We start from the raw sequence: 14,206 nt of genomic DNA on the forward strand, positions 1-14,206 counted from the left end.
CCTGCATAGCATCTCTGAATATGGCCTTTCCTCTCCACCCAGACTGCTAGACTCCAGGCTGTTATCTTATGTCTCAACTACTAAGACATCTTCCTGTCTAGCCCTGACAAATGCAATCTTGCTCTGCTGCAGTGATCATTCTCCTAGCTCATCACTTTAACCATGTTACCCTTTTGTTTGTATCTTTTCACGGGGCTCCCTTTTTTCATCACTTCAAATAGCAATTACCTGTCTTCACTTTAAAGGCCCTTCCTGACCTATCCTCAGGTCACCTATCATCTCTCAAACTACTAAAATATATACATGCCTACAAAATCTTGACAAAATCTCAGCAGTGGATGTGCTGAAACCACTGCCTGTCATGCTGATAAATAGCATCCCATTGTTTCCCTGTGTTTCTCCATTTGTCTGTCTTCACCTGTTATCTCTTTGCTTATGCTTAGATTGTAAACCCTTTAGGGCAGGGACCATGTTTTTGCTATGTATTTGTAGGATGCCTACCATAATGAGCGGCTGGGTCCATGGTTGTGATTTTTAGGTGCTACCTCAATAAAAGCACATAATAAATAATTATTAAAACTAAAGCATACGTTTTTAACAGTGAGGGTGATTAAAAACTGGAACAAACTACCAAGGAAAGTGGTGGATTCTCAATCCCTTGATGTCTTCAATCAAGACTCAATACCTTTCTAGAAGATATGCTTTGGCCAAAACCGAGTTAATGGTCTCAGTACAGAGGTAATAGGGTGAAATTTTATGGCCTGAGATAGACAGAATGTCAGATTAGATGGCCTAATGGTCCCTGCTGGCCTTAAAATCTATGATTCGGTGAATGAATCTATGAAGTCTTTCCTGGTGCTAAGACTGGCAGTGGAAGGGATAGAGACTCCTTAATTCATCCGCAGCACTGAGAGACAAAATTAAATGTATTTTGGGTGGTAGTGAACATAGCTTATAAGGCGTATGCCATCTAATCAGGGAACAAAAAGAATACCATGTGAGTTATCCAGTCACCAACCAAACCAATCATATTGCACTAACAGCAAATACTTGAAAATTCACATCAAACACTTTGTGAGGAACCCATAGGCTTAAGTTTATTTGCACAAACAATTAATCTAACAGTTATGTGTAGCAGAGTCCTAAAAATCAAATAGAACTGTTCTGGGATAATTTGTGAAGAGATAAAGGGGCTAAATTCACCAAACAAAGGTGGGAGGTTTTATTGATCTCATGTCACCCCTGAAGACACACTGAAATGAGCAACGCAGCGGTGCTGTTCCCTGTGCAATAATTAAGAGTTCATAAGATCCCTATCAGATAAACATGCCCATAAGTTAGGCATGAAAAGTACTGATGCCCAGATCCTCCAAGACATTTAGGCTCCTAACTGCCACTGAAATTTACAACTTGGAAGATCTGAGCCTGACTGCCTCCTGAGTGCTGATGTACATCTTCAACTTCCATTTAACTTTCAGCAGATGCTCAACACATTTTGATAGCAAACTGCTCCAGACTTTGAGATCATTTCAACACAGACTGAAGATGCCACAGAAGTATTGTTTTTCATTTAGATTAATAAAAGGCACTTGTTCAGACATCAAGGCACCTATAGAATACAAAACAAACACATCTATTTACATGAAATACTACAAACCACCAGTGTACAAAATCTCTATACAGAAATTCTGTGGAACTAATGTGGTCTTTTTAGCTCATTACCAACCTCTTGAACTTCACCTGAAGATGTCACTGGATCACAAGCTGTGCTTTCAGACAATGTATGTATTAGGATATAGACATTCAGGCCTGTCTGCAAAGGCCTATACTTTAAGAATTTAGGTGTATTCTTATCACTTAGCTAGTTATAAAGGTATAAAAGAAAAATCAAGATCACTGTCTGTGTAATGGTCTTCTCTTACTGTGACAGGCTAAGGCCGTCAGCTAAGATGTAGTTAGGCAGCCATAAGCTGGGAAGTGTATGGTCACATCCTCACATTCCAAACTAGTCACATTGAAATAAGGTGCTATTGGGCTATTAGAAATGCAATCCTGTCCTGATATTCCTCTCACCTCCAGAGAAAGGGTAGAGCCTAGAAGATGTAAATGGAAACTTAGTTTAATAGCATCCTGTCTGGCAAGAACTCACTTATCAATAGACACAGCTAAAAAACCCTTATGTCTGTATAAATATAGTTGTAAAATCCTCACTTCTGTATTGTTTTGTATGTTTATTTGCATGGTCTCTGTCTGGTTCTGTAATTGTTTCTGTCTACTGTATAATTAATTTTGTTGGGTGTAAACCAATGAAGGTGGTGGGGTATAATTGGTTAAATAACCATGTTACAATATGTTAGGATTGTTTAGTTAAATTTCAGTAAAATAATTGGTTACGGTATAGCTAAACAAAATTCAAGTTTTACAATATAGTCTGCAGTCAATCAGGAAGGAGTGGGGGAGGAAATGGGAACAGGGACTGGGACTGGGAATGGGGGAATTAAAATCATGTCTTGCTAAAGGGGAAAATGGGAACAGGGGATGGGAACAGGAATAGGGACACAGGCAAGGCTCTGTGGTGTCAGAGCTGGGAAGGGGGACACTAAGGAAGGAAACTGGAATCATGCTTGCTGAAAGTTCACCCCAATAAACATCGAATTGTTTGTGCCTTTGGACTTCGGGTATTATTGCTCTCTGTTCATGCAAAAAGGACCAGGGAAGTGAGAGGGTGAAGAAATATGTATGTATAATAGGAGCAACACAATTAAGAAATTAGCCAGCTGTATTTTGCACTATCTTATGTTCCTGGTGGCTTTCAACTTAGTTCCTGGTGGCTTTAGTCTCATATAGCGCACATTGCAGAAAATCCATTTATTATCCTTATCTTCACGTATATAGCTACAAAAGGTGATTATAACCATAGAATAATCCAGCCTATTTGAAAATCCAGCCACATAATTTGACTCTGACTCCCGGCAGCAGTCACTTCAAACAGTTTTCTCTACCCTATATAAAGAATTTGCGTTTGTTTCTACAGACTTACTGAACATATTATAAAGAGCTAGTCATCTGGACCTGAAGTCTAGAATTCTTTTCATATCCCCATACCACACAAAGTGGTTAAGCAGATGGAGGGACTGATTTATGAGGAAAGAGTTAAACGTGTCTAACTTGGAGTGAGGATCACAGGCATTATGTAGTACGCTTGCACCAGATAAATAAAATCAACAAGCAGAATGAAGGATTTGTTCATGGCTGTCTCAGGAGTATAATTGAAGTGTGATGAAATTGAAAAAAAAATTTAAGGTTGGCAGTGAGCAACTTGTTTTTCCCCCTGCAAAAGTAAGATCTATGTGATCCTTCACAGACATGGTTAAAGTCTCATCTCTTGAGTTACAATTTTTAAAACTGAACTAGAGACTCTACTATTTAGAAGAATCATATCCTGGAATTCTGGTCACCCAATATGACCGAACAGGTCTTTTAATTTATATAGTTCTGTGATATTCCTGAAGCTTCCAGTTTCACTTGGTCATCTGTTACACATTTCACTATTGGATTGATGGAGCTAATGAGTTCTTCCTGGTGTATGTCAGTAGTACTTTGATGTTGTCACTAACTTATTTTTGCATGTTACTTCCTGAGACTCTTTCCAGTTATTGCAGCAAAGAATCTTGTGGCACCTTATAGACTAACAGACGTTTTAGAGCATGAGCTTTCGTGGGTGAATACATGCATGCATCCGACATGTATTCACCCACGAAAGCTCATGCTCTAAAACGTCTGTTAGTCTATAAGGTGCCACAGGATTCTTTGCTGCTTTTACAAATCCAGACTAACACGGCTACCCCTCTGATACTTTCCAGTTATTGTGTGTTCATTTTCCTAATGGAACCCTAAACAAAAGCAAAACAAAAAAAAGTAAACAAAATACACTGAGCCTATGTTATCTCATACTGACAGAAATAATGTTCATTCTGGTGATGTCCCTTCATTTTAGCCAGACAACCACTTTCTTGTGGATCCAGAATTTTTCCCATGAACAGGCTTAATGAGTATAAATTTTCAATCCATACAGGATGCACAGTTGTCATAGTTTTCATAAAACTCAACCCTAGAAAATAAAGCATCATTTCATTATGTCTTGACATTTGTGTTCCATAGGTGTATTCAGGGCCCATTCACCAGCTTCCCTGGGGAAAGTAATCTGTATCTTCCCTACAACTGGTTCAGATTACTTTCACCTCCATACCAGTTCAGCTGTGACAACCAGGGCATTGTGGGACCAGGTCCAATCCTCTACCTCTGCTTGCCCACTCCCTCCCTGTCCTGGGTATGATGGGGATCAGCAACCCCACAAAGGTTACTACTGCCCCTGTGCTTCTATTTACAACACAGGCAGCCAGTGCAAAAGAATAAGGGAGTGACATAGGATTCTGCCCTACAGGGGCCCTCAGGATGGGTCATAATCTGTTCCCAAATTATCAAAATTTACCAGTCCACTCCCTGTGTTAAGGAGAGCTGAGCCATCCTCCCAATACCAGTCAACCCTCTCAGATTGATATGATAATCAAGTCCAGTAATATTGTATATTGTCTCTTGGTATATGTTTCTATGAGGGAATAATTATTTAATAATTAAAACAACCTCAAGTTCTTATTTTATCTTTCACAGATGTGTGGTTTAAAAAAAAATCCCTAATGGAACTCAATGACCAGAGACAATCCACAGGAAATGGCTTTGCATTCGCAGGATGAATTTAAGAGTGACTGCTGTAGGACTAAGAGATTTTGCCCATCTAGAAATATAAGAATATTTCACCTAAATACAAGGATGGAAATTCCTATTAACTCAAGTCTTAATCCTTTAGAAATATGAGAGATTCTGATATATCTGACATCAAATATAATTCCGTTTAATTGGGAAAATTGACAAGAAATACTAATTAATATATTGATGGCTTATTTTTACTGTAATAAAACCATTGAAATTAGAGCTGGAAAAGCTCCTGCATATGCTCAGAGTCTAACCAACTGCCACATATGAGTTCAGGAAGGAATTTTTCCCCAGGTGAGATTGGCAGTGACCTTGGGGATTTTTCACCTTCCTCTGCAGTGTGGGGTGCTGGTCCCTCGGCAGGATCTATTCCCTGCCATTTCAAGGGCCTCAGGCACTGCTGCACCTCATTCCCTCGTATTCTCTGTCTGAGGCACATAGTAGGCTAGTCTCTCAAGGGCTGTAATACTTTGGTCTAATTTCAGTTGTTGGGTTAATGTGTGGGTGCTGGGTAGTATTGCTGGCCTGAAATATGCAGGAGGATGGTGTAGATGGTCTGGTGGTCCATTCTTGCCTTAAACTCTATGAGTCTAAAAAGCCAAAGCATGACAGATTTATTTATTGTGTAATTTAGAAGTACTCTCCAGACAAAGTCTCCAAATGCATGTGCTCCAGTTAATAGAAGCTATGCCTTTTAAGCAAAAGGAAAAATATATAAATTACACTTCAAACTACTGAATTCCCTTTTGAGCAGCAGCCTGAAGAAAGAGATGGGCCCAGCCCTATAAACTAAATATCAAGAAATTCTGGTTTTGTTGAACCAGCATGAGAAGTGAATTAGAGAGTCCAGGAACTTCCACTAGGAACATCCTGCCTCCATCCAGACATTTTAACCTCTAGCTACTCAACTGGCCTCAACTGCTTGTGATGGTCCATAGCAGACGAAGGTGGCTATAAAGAGCTAGGAACATCCCCACTTCATTTTTGCTCTCTCTTTTCGACCTGCTTTTCCAGAATGGTAATAGAGCCAGTGCAGAGCAGAACTGGCTAAAAAATTACTGGCTGAGAAGGGTGAGATGAGGAACTGTTTGTGTTTGTTTTACCTGTCTTTGAACAATAAGCCTACTTAAAGGAAACTGGAGGGGGGCAGTGTATACTTGGAAACTGGGGAGAATCCCTCCCTTGTGACATAGGGTGTAGAATGTGGGCACTTTGATTGTGCCCTGATATAAGAGAAGCGTGAGGTGGATCTTTGGTGCCCACTGAAGAGAGGGAATGGTGAGCCGGCAGGATCCCACGGTCTATCCTTCTGTGCAAGAGGGAACCTGCAGATGTGGGATCCAGTGAAGAGAAAGATGAACCTCATAATATTGACTGACCCTACCTTGTTTGATGGAGAGGATAAGGAAAATGGAGGTGGTGGTGCACGTGTTAGTAACGGGAGCAACAGCAGATGGCCATGATACAGCAGCAAGAAGAACAACAACAGCAGACTCAGGTTCTGCTCATGCAATTGATGGAGAATCAGCAGAAGTCACAATTTGCCACATGACAGAGTTGGTTAGAAATCCACTTTCAATAACAAGAGATGTTGCAGAAATGACTGGGCCAAAGGATGCCAGACAACATAGTCAGTGATAGAATCATGGGCTAGTTGGACCTGAGCCTAGTAAAACTGTGATGGAAAGATGACCCAGAGGCCTTTCTCCTAACATATGAGAGAGTGGTGAGGGCACTGAGCTGGGAGGAGTCAACATGGATGGCCCACCCAGGGGCAGCTCCAGGCACCAGCACGCCAAGCACGTGCCTGGGGTAGCAAGCCACGGGGGGCACTCTGCCGGTCACCGCGAGGGACGGCAGGCAGGTTGCCTTCGGAGGCATGCCTGTGGAGGGTCCGCTGGTCCCGCGATTTTGGCAGACCTCCCGCAGGCACGCCGCCGAATCCATGGGACTGGGGACCTCCCACAGGCAAGCCACCAAAGGCAGCCTGCCTGCTGGGCTTGGGGTGGCAAAATACCTAGAGCCGCCCCTGGGCCCGCCTAGCACAGATACTGACAGGCCAGGCAAAGGTAGTTTACTGAACAGTAAGTGATGAACAGGCAAGTCCCTATTTGGCAGTGACAGCAGTCATTCTGGACCAACTAGGGTTGACTCCAGAGGCATTCAGACACCAATTTTGAGTGGGGCACAACCAAGGGTAGTGTCTCAGAAATTATGGGACTTTGTGGTTCAGTCCAAAGACCATCTCAATAGAGAGAATCGTGAGACAAATTGTCTTGGAGTTCTTAAAACTTCTACCCCTGGGAGCCCAGAGCCTGGTAAGGCGCTTTCAGCCACCCTCAGTGGAGGAAGCTTTTGAATGAGCAGAGACCTTCTTTGAGGCCAAAAAGAGGTAGATGAACAGCTGGGGCAGTATGGCAAAGTGAAGGGATCCCACCAGAGGGTGACCCAGGGAAGTTCCCACAGGGAAAAGACCTCATGTGGCCAAAACTTGGGGGATACACAAGAGTTACAGGGGGCCCAGGTAATCCCACATCTTACTGGAAACACTTGTGGGGATGGTGAGGGGGCCACGTGGTGTGTTTTAATTGTGGCCAGCCTGGGCACATTAGATGAGAATGTCCAGTCATGAAGTGTGTTCTCTTAAACTGTTACCTGAGCAGGACCAGGAGCCAGGGTCTACTTAGAAAGTTATGGCAGGGCTCAGTTCTACATGGTACCAATTATGTTGGGAGAAGCAGTGGTCATGGGACTTGCAGACTTGGGTTATTGGTGTACTCCTGTCTGAGAAGGTGAGGCAAGGGTAAACAAGCTAGCCCAACATCTTCTGGTACATGTCTCATGTATCCATGGTCAGTCTCATGTCTACCCCACAGCAGAAATTGACCTGGAGGTGCACTGACGGAGAGCTTGGTTGTGTGTTGGGGTGGTCAAGGATCTACCCAGGCCTATAATTCTGGGGACAGATGGGGTGGGTTTCTGGGCCCTCATGTAGTGGGAATTAGAATGGCAGGACAGGGCAGGTCTGGGATCAACTGAAAAAGGAAGGTGGCTGGAAGCTCAAGTAAGGACAGCAAAGGGAGTCTGAGGGGGATGATTGTGATCTCCCAAGGCTGGTGGGAGCAACTTAAAAATATGTCTAAAAGGTTGAGGGAGTTAAGCACCTCATTGGAAAAGATTATTAGTCAGTTAATAGGTTTAGAACAAGAATTAGACTGGGAGGAGACTTAGAAAGAGCAACACCGATGCTTAATCCTGAAGCAAGAATTGGCTTGGCTTCAGAAAGAGAGAAGAACCAGGGAATGGTGGCTTGTGGAAACCAAAGTCTCAATCCTAACAGGGTACCACAGAGCCCCAGACTGGCTTCCAATTAAGCAAGGTAGTGTGGGTACCCAGACAGCGCCACACCAACAAGAAGAGGCCCAGATAAGGGGCCATGGGTGGAAGCAGGGCTTCAGAGCGGGTAGGGATTCAGGGAATACCTGTTTTATGGGTCTGTCCTGGGCACCGGGGAGCTTGCAGAATGATTACAAGTGGTGGTGTGATAAATAAAGTGTGGGGACGGGGGAGGGGAGCTTCCTTTTTTGTACACCCAGCCAGCCAGTTAGCTATAAAGTCCCTCTTGGTGGCTGCTTGCTTTACCTGTAAAGGGTTAAAAGGCTCCAGGTAAAGAAAAGGGAGTGGGCACCTGACAAAAAGAACCAATGGGAAGACTAGAACTTTTTAAAATGGGGAAAAAGCATTCCCTTTGTCTCTCTGTTGTTCTCTCTGGGCTGGAGGGAGAGAGCAGCAATCCTGTAAGCAGCTTTAAGCCAGGTATGATCATAAATCATCAGATCATACCTAGAACTACTTATCTGAAATGCCAACTGTGTAAGATCAGAATGTTTAGCTAGACACGATTAGGTTTATTTCTGTTTATTTTTTAAGGCTTGTGGATCTCCTCTGTGCTAACCACAGAGGCTTTTGTTTGCTTGTAACCTTTAAGCTGAACCCCCAAGAAAGCAATTCTAAAAATTAAGCACTCAAAATAGCTCTTTTAAAATCTAGCAAAAGCCTAAGTTCCAGATGTATTTTCTTCCTTTTTGTTTTAATAAAATTTAACTTTTTTTAAGAACAGGACTGGATTTTTGGTGTTCTATGAGGTTTGTGCATATGCTGTTTGATTAGCTGGTGGCAACAGCTAATTTCCTTTGTTTTCTTTCTCAGCTCTTACTCATGGTGGTAATGGTGGAAAGGGCTTGAGGGTACCCCACAGGGATGAATTCCCAAGTGCTCCTTCCTGGGTCCAAGGGTGGTGTTTTTTGTTTGTTTGTTTTGTTTTTTGCATTTGGGTGGTGGCAGTGTTTACTAATCCAAGATCAGAGAGAAGCTGTATCCTTGGAAGTTTAATATAAGCCTGGAGTGGCCAGTATTAATTATTAGAATCCTTGCAGGTCCCCACCTTCTGCACTCAGAGTGCCTCAAACATGAGAAAGGGCAACCGGTGATATCTTTGCCTCACTCAGGAGGAAAGAGGTCCTCCAGGTCCAGGTGGAGAAAATGAGACTATTTATTGACTGTGCCCGGTGAGGCTAACTGTGTGACCCTGACCTCATTGAACAGGGTTCAGAAGGACAAGGATTAGAGGTTTGTTCTGTGTATTTGTGTCTATGGCACTTCAGAAACCCTCTGTGATATGTCTGAGTTTGTGTGTAATGTTCAATGTTTTATGGAATGCTTGTGTTATGTTAAATGAGTGCCGGGAATGTTTTGATTGATTTGGGATCCACTTTGGATGGAAGGCCCTGGAGTATTATTAGGAATGTTTTCTGAAATTTGTCTGTGATAACTGTATTTTGCCTTGGGAGGGGGTTGTAGGCCTCGCTGGAGCCCTAGGCATAACTAAGAGTGTGAACCACAGGGTGTGAACCAGAGTAGGCCTGGTCTTGGCAAAACACCACCACCACACTAGGTATTGGCTAACCAAATAAGCACATTCCTGATCAGAAAGGATGACATAAGAACACCCAGAGTTCTCAAGTTCTTAAGAGATGGTACAGGAACACGCTGACCCCTCGTAAGAAAGGGAGGAGATGACAGGATAATGGATAAGGATGTTTTGTTTGAACTAGCAGGTACAAGGAGAAGGGTGGTAACTAGCAATGTCTGGAGTGTAATATAGAACTTGTTTGTATCAGTGTATAAAAAGGAGAAGACATAGGTGGGACACCTATTTCCAGCGTAGGGGGCAGTGTACTGGTGCACTGACTGAGCTGGTACCATTCTCACGGGCACACGTGTTAGGGTACCTGTAGCTCCTATGGGGTGCTAGTACCATGCTTTGTCGACAATAAACCTGGCAAGCACTTTCACCACCAAACAAAGCCTGTGGTCTTGCTTATGAATAATATCAAGGTCTGCTGAATCAACACACTCCACTCTCTGCTAGAGCAGCTGACATTGGAGCTCCAAAAACAGCAACACAGGCAGCAGTAACATCATCCCACACCACTAGCAACAACAGGGCTCAGAACGGCCCCAGGAGGCATTTCACAGCTCAAAAGAGGAAAAAAGTCAAGGTTATTTCCTAAAGAGGGGAGAGGTGTTCCTAAAGGATCCCCCCCTCAGCCTAAGGGGAGGATCTACAGGACCTCAAAACCCAACTGAGTTTGGGGGACAACTAATAAAAGAACAGGGACAGGAGTGCGGTCAGAGGGTCAAAAGAAGGGAGCCTGACGGGGACACCGAGCAGAGAACCCCGGACAGCGTCTACTGCTCCTTGAAGGCATCAAGGGAGCTGGTGGACACCGCCCGGAGGAACTCTACCCGGATACGTGAACGGACAGAGAATCGGAAACAAGCCCCACAGTCACAGGAGTCTCCATTGGCCAACCTCCTCTCTCTGGTTTTGTAGATGGCAGTTTTAGCCAGGACTAGGAGGAGGTTGACCAGGGGGTCCTGTGACTTTGTGGGGCCATGGATAGGTGTTAAAAGGTAAGTAGACCAGACTCAGCTCGCTGTGTCAGAGCAGGTAGGCCCAAGTGAGCCAATTAAAGGGGGCAGGGCTGCATTTAAGGCTATAAAAACCTGCCAGAGGGCAGGGAGAGGAGATGGGTGTGGAAAGGGGAAGCCTGTGGTGCTTTAAATTCTCAATTGACAAAACTGAGGACTGAAATTTCCTTTAGTTTTGTCAATGGAGATTTTTTTTTAAAAAGATTGTAAATATGGACAGAAAATAAGTACAATTAAAAGCTTCAAAATTTTAGGTGTGATACTTGATAGCAAGCTCACTTGGAAGGACCAAATTCAGAATATTAGAGATAAGTGTAAAGCACAAACCACTTAAAAGTATTTCTGGAACTTCCTAATGTCCAGATAAGAAAGCAGTGGTAATGCCATTCAAAACACTAATAAGACCAATGATTGAATATAGGGCCCAGGCTTTCAGTTTGGCTTAAAAAATGAATTTAAGAAAGCTTGACTCACTCCAAACTCAGGTGTTGAGAAATGCATGTGGTGCCTTCACCACAATGCCACTGTGTGTACTGAAGATGGCTGCAGGTAAAATGCTCATTGTTTTAAGAATGAAGCTTTTATAGACAAGCTTTTGGGCTAAAGTCATTGGAAACAGTGAAGATGGAAACAATAAGCTAATGTATCATGAGTGCTGGGAATTAAGTGGTCAGTGTACAGGTCAAAACCTCAAAATACCTTGTATAAGTAGAGTTAAACTATGGACAAAGGATCTCAGTGAAAAGAAAAACCTGCAAGAGGTTAAAAATATATAGCAGGGGTCGGCCTTTCAGAAGTGCTGTGCTGAGTCTTCATTTATTCATTCTAATTTAAGGTTTCATGTGCCAGTAATACATTTTAATGTTTTTACAAGGTCTCTTTCTATAAGTCTATAATATATAACTAAACTACTGTTGTATGTAAAGTAAATAAGATTTTTAAAACATTTAAGAAGCTTCATTTAAAATTAAATTAAAATGCAGAGCCCCCCCGGACTGGTTGCCAGGACCCAGGCAGTGTGAGTGCCACTGAAAATCGGCTCACGTGCTGCCTTCAGCTCATGTGCCACCTTCGGCACATGTGCCATAGGTTACCTACCCCTGAGATATAGCTTTGGGAAAATGCATCATATTTGGAAAAGTATACCTCCTGAGATAGAAATAGAATCGCATAATGAAATTAAAAAGAGGTAAGGGAGTGTTAAATGTACAAGATATAGCAAATCAACATGCTTGTGATAAGTAGGGATGCTACTGCCAAATGTATACCAATAGTTCCAAAAATGTAAGAACAGGAAGAGTGGAAACAGCATTCTGCATTCCTTCGCTTGGGATCAAGACAACTGTAAGGCTATCAAATTTTGTACATATTTTGTTAGCTGAATGAGCAGGGATAATACTGGCATTGAACTGGGGCATAGATGTGCGCCCAGCTTATCTGATTGCTTATCAGGATTACTGGCAGTCAAAAATGGCACTTCAGATAGCAAAAATAAAATACGTAATGAAATGTGACTGTTAACAACAGAACTGATGCAGGTGGGTGTAATCATAGTAATAGCAAGGGTCCCAGCACATGTAGGGATAGTGGGCAATGAGCTGGCAGACAAAGTAGCAAAAACTGCTGTCAAGTAGAAGGCAACTGATTTAGAGATTTCTTTAACTAAACTGGAATTCAAAAAATCTCAAATAGAGAGGAATGGCAAGAAGTAAGAACAAAAAAAACAAAGTGGAAAATACTGATATATTCCAAGACACTGAGACAAAAAGTGAAGGGAGGCTACTTAGAACTTAAGTGACTATTTAAGCTACAATGGCCAGTTAGTTTCTAAAAAAACCATAAAGATGGATTATGTGGGAGGTGCAAGGTCCCGGAAACAGTTGATTATCTTCTTTGGGAGTTCAAAGAGTGTACCATTGAAAAGGGGTATTTATATGAAAAATATAGAGACCTTAAAATACCTAAATTTTCACTGCAACACCCAGTAAGAGCATCAGAAAAAGGGGCCCTATAAAAAAGCAATATTGCAATTCCTTAAGAATACTGGGGACGGTGAGAAACTTATTGAATTATTTGTGGTGTCCAGTGCCTGGAGGTTATAGACTCTGCTTCACAATAAAATACAAGAAGAAGAAGAGGAAGAGGAGGAGAAATGATTGGGGCAGGCTAAATCTGAGGAGAGGAATCACAGAGGAGTGGAGCTAACTCCTATAGTGGGCCTCTGGAGCAAGGGGTCAGTGCCCAGGAAGGTTGCCCTGAACCTGCTGTTCAGGAAGGGTAACAGAGCCAGAGAGAACAGAGCTGGCTGAATAAGGACTAGCTGAGAAGGGTGAGCTGGGGACCTGTTTGTTTTGTGTATGTCTGAACAATAAACCTATTTAAAGGAGCCTGGGCAGGACAGTGTATGCTTGGAAGCTGTGGAAAAGCCCTGCCCTGTGACAGTCATCTGAGAATATCTCACCAAATCAATGTCATGCCATTGCAGGGGCCTTGGTGCACTTCGGTCCCACCTATTTTCTCCCCATGGCACACAATAGTCCAGTCTTCTGTGGTCTGTAATACCATGGTCTAATTTCGGTTGCTGGGTTTAGTGTTTGGGTGCTGGTTACCCGTAATAAGCAGGTGGTCAGATTAGAAAAATCTTATGATCTCTTATGATCCCTTCAGTAGATGTGATTATTAGACTCAGGTTTTGATATTTTTTACACTTGACCTTTGGCATAAATTGATAGTTGTAATTAGGACTGGCACTGTTGAAAATTTTCCATCAAGACTGTTTGACAGAATATTTTGTTTTCTACTAAACATAATTTTTCATGAAAGCATCTGCTTTCTTCTGAAAATTTCAATTTATTTTGTTGATAAACTGAACTCCCAAAAAGCTAAAGTCTTCTGGTTTTGGCTGAACCCCCCCCCCCCCCCCCCGACCCACATATTTTGATATGGATATGCTGCCACATTGCCTCAGGAGAATTATAGGTTATCTTATCTGATGCATCACCTCTCTTCCCCAAGACAGAAAACCCTGGCGTGTAACAGTAGATGTAGTCTGAACAGACAGCACATAAAGGAGAATGGGAACATGATGCACCCAAACTGCAACTCCCATGAGAGACAGTGTGGCATTTCCAAATACAAATATTTTTGTTTTCAGTCTGTAGCTAACAATTTGGTCCATGAAGGGAAAAAAAATCTAACCAGTTGTAGTTGTAATGCTTCTAACTATAATTCTGCAACATTATGTTCTGATGCAGTGATATGCCTGTTTGAATAAACGTTAAAATGCAGGAAAACATGATCCTGAAGGGCAGGTTTTAACAGACAAATGTACAATTATCAAAGTCAGAGAGTGGTAGTATTAGCACAACAACATAGTTAATGGGATTTTTTTTAAGTATATCTAACTATAAATATGAAGGAGATGAGAAATGGGACACAG

The sequence above is a fragment of the Mauremys reevesii genome, linkage group 1, assembly GCF_016161935.1.
Source record: "Mauremys reevesii isolate NIE-2019 linkage group 1, ASM1616193v1, whole genome shotgun sequence".
Taxonomy (NCBI): Eukaryota; Metazoa; Chordata; order Testudines; family Geoemydidae; genus Mauremys; species Mauremys reevesii.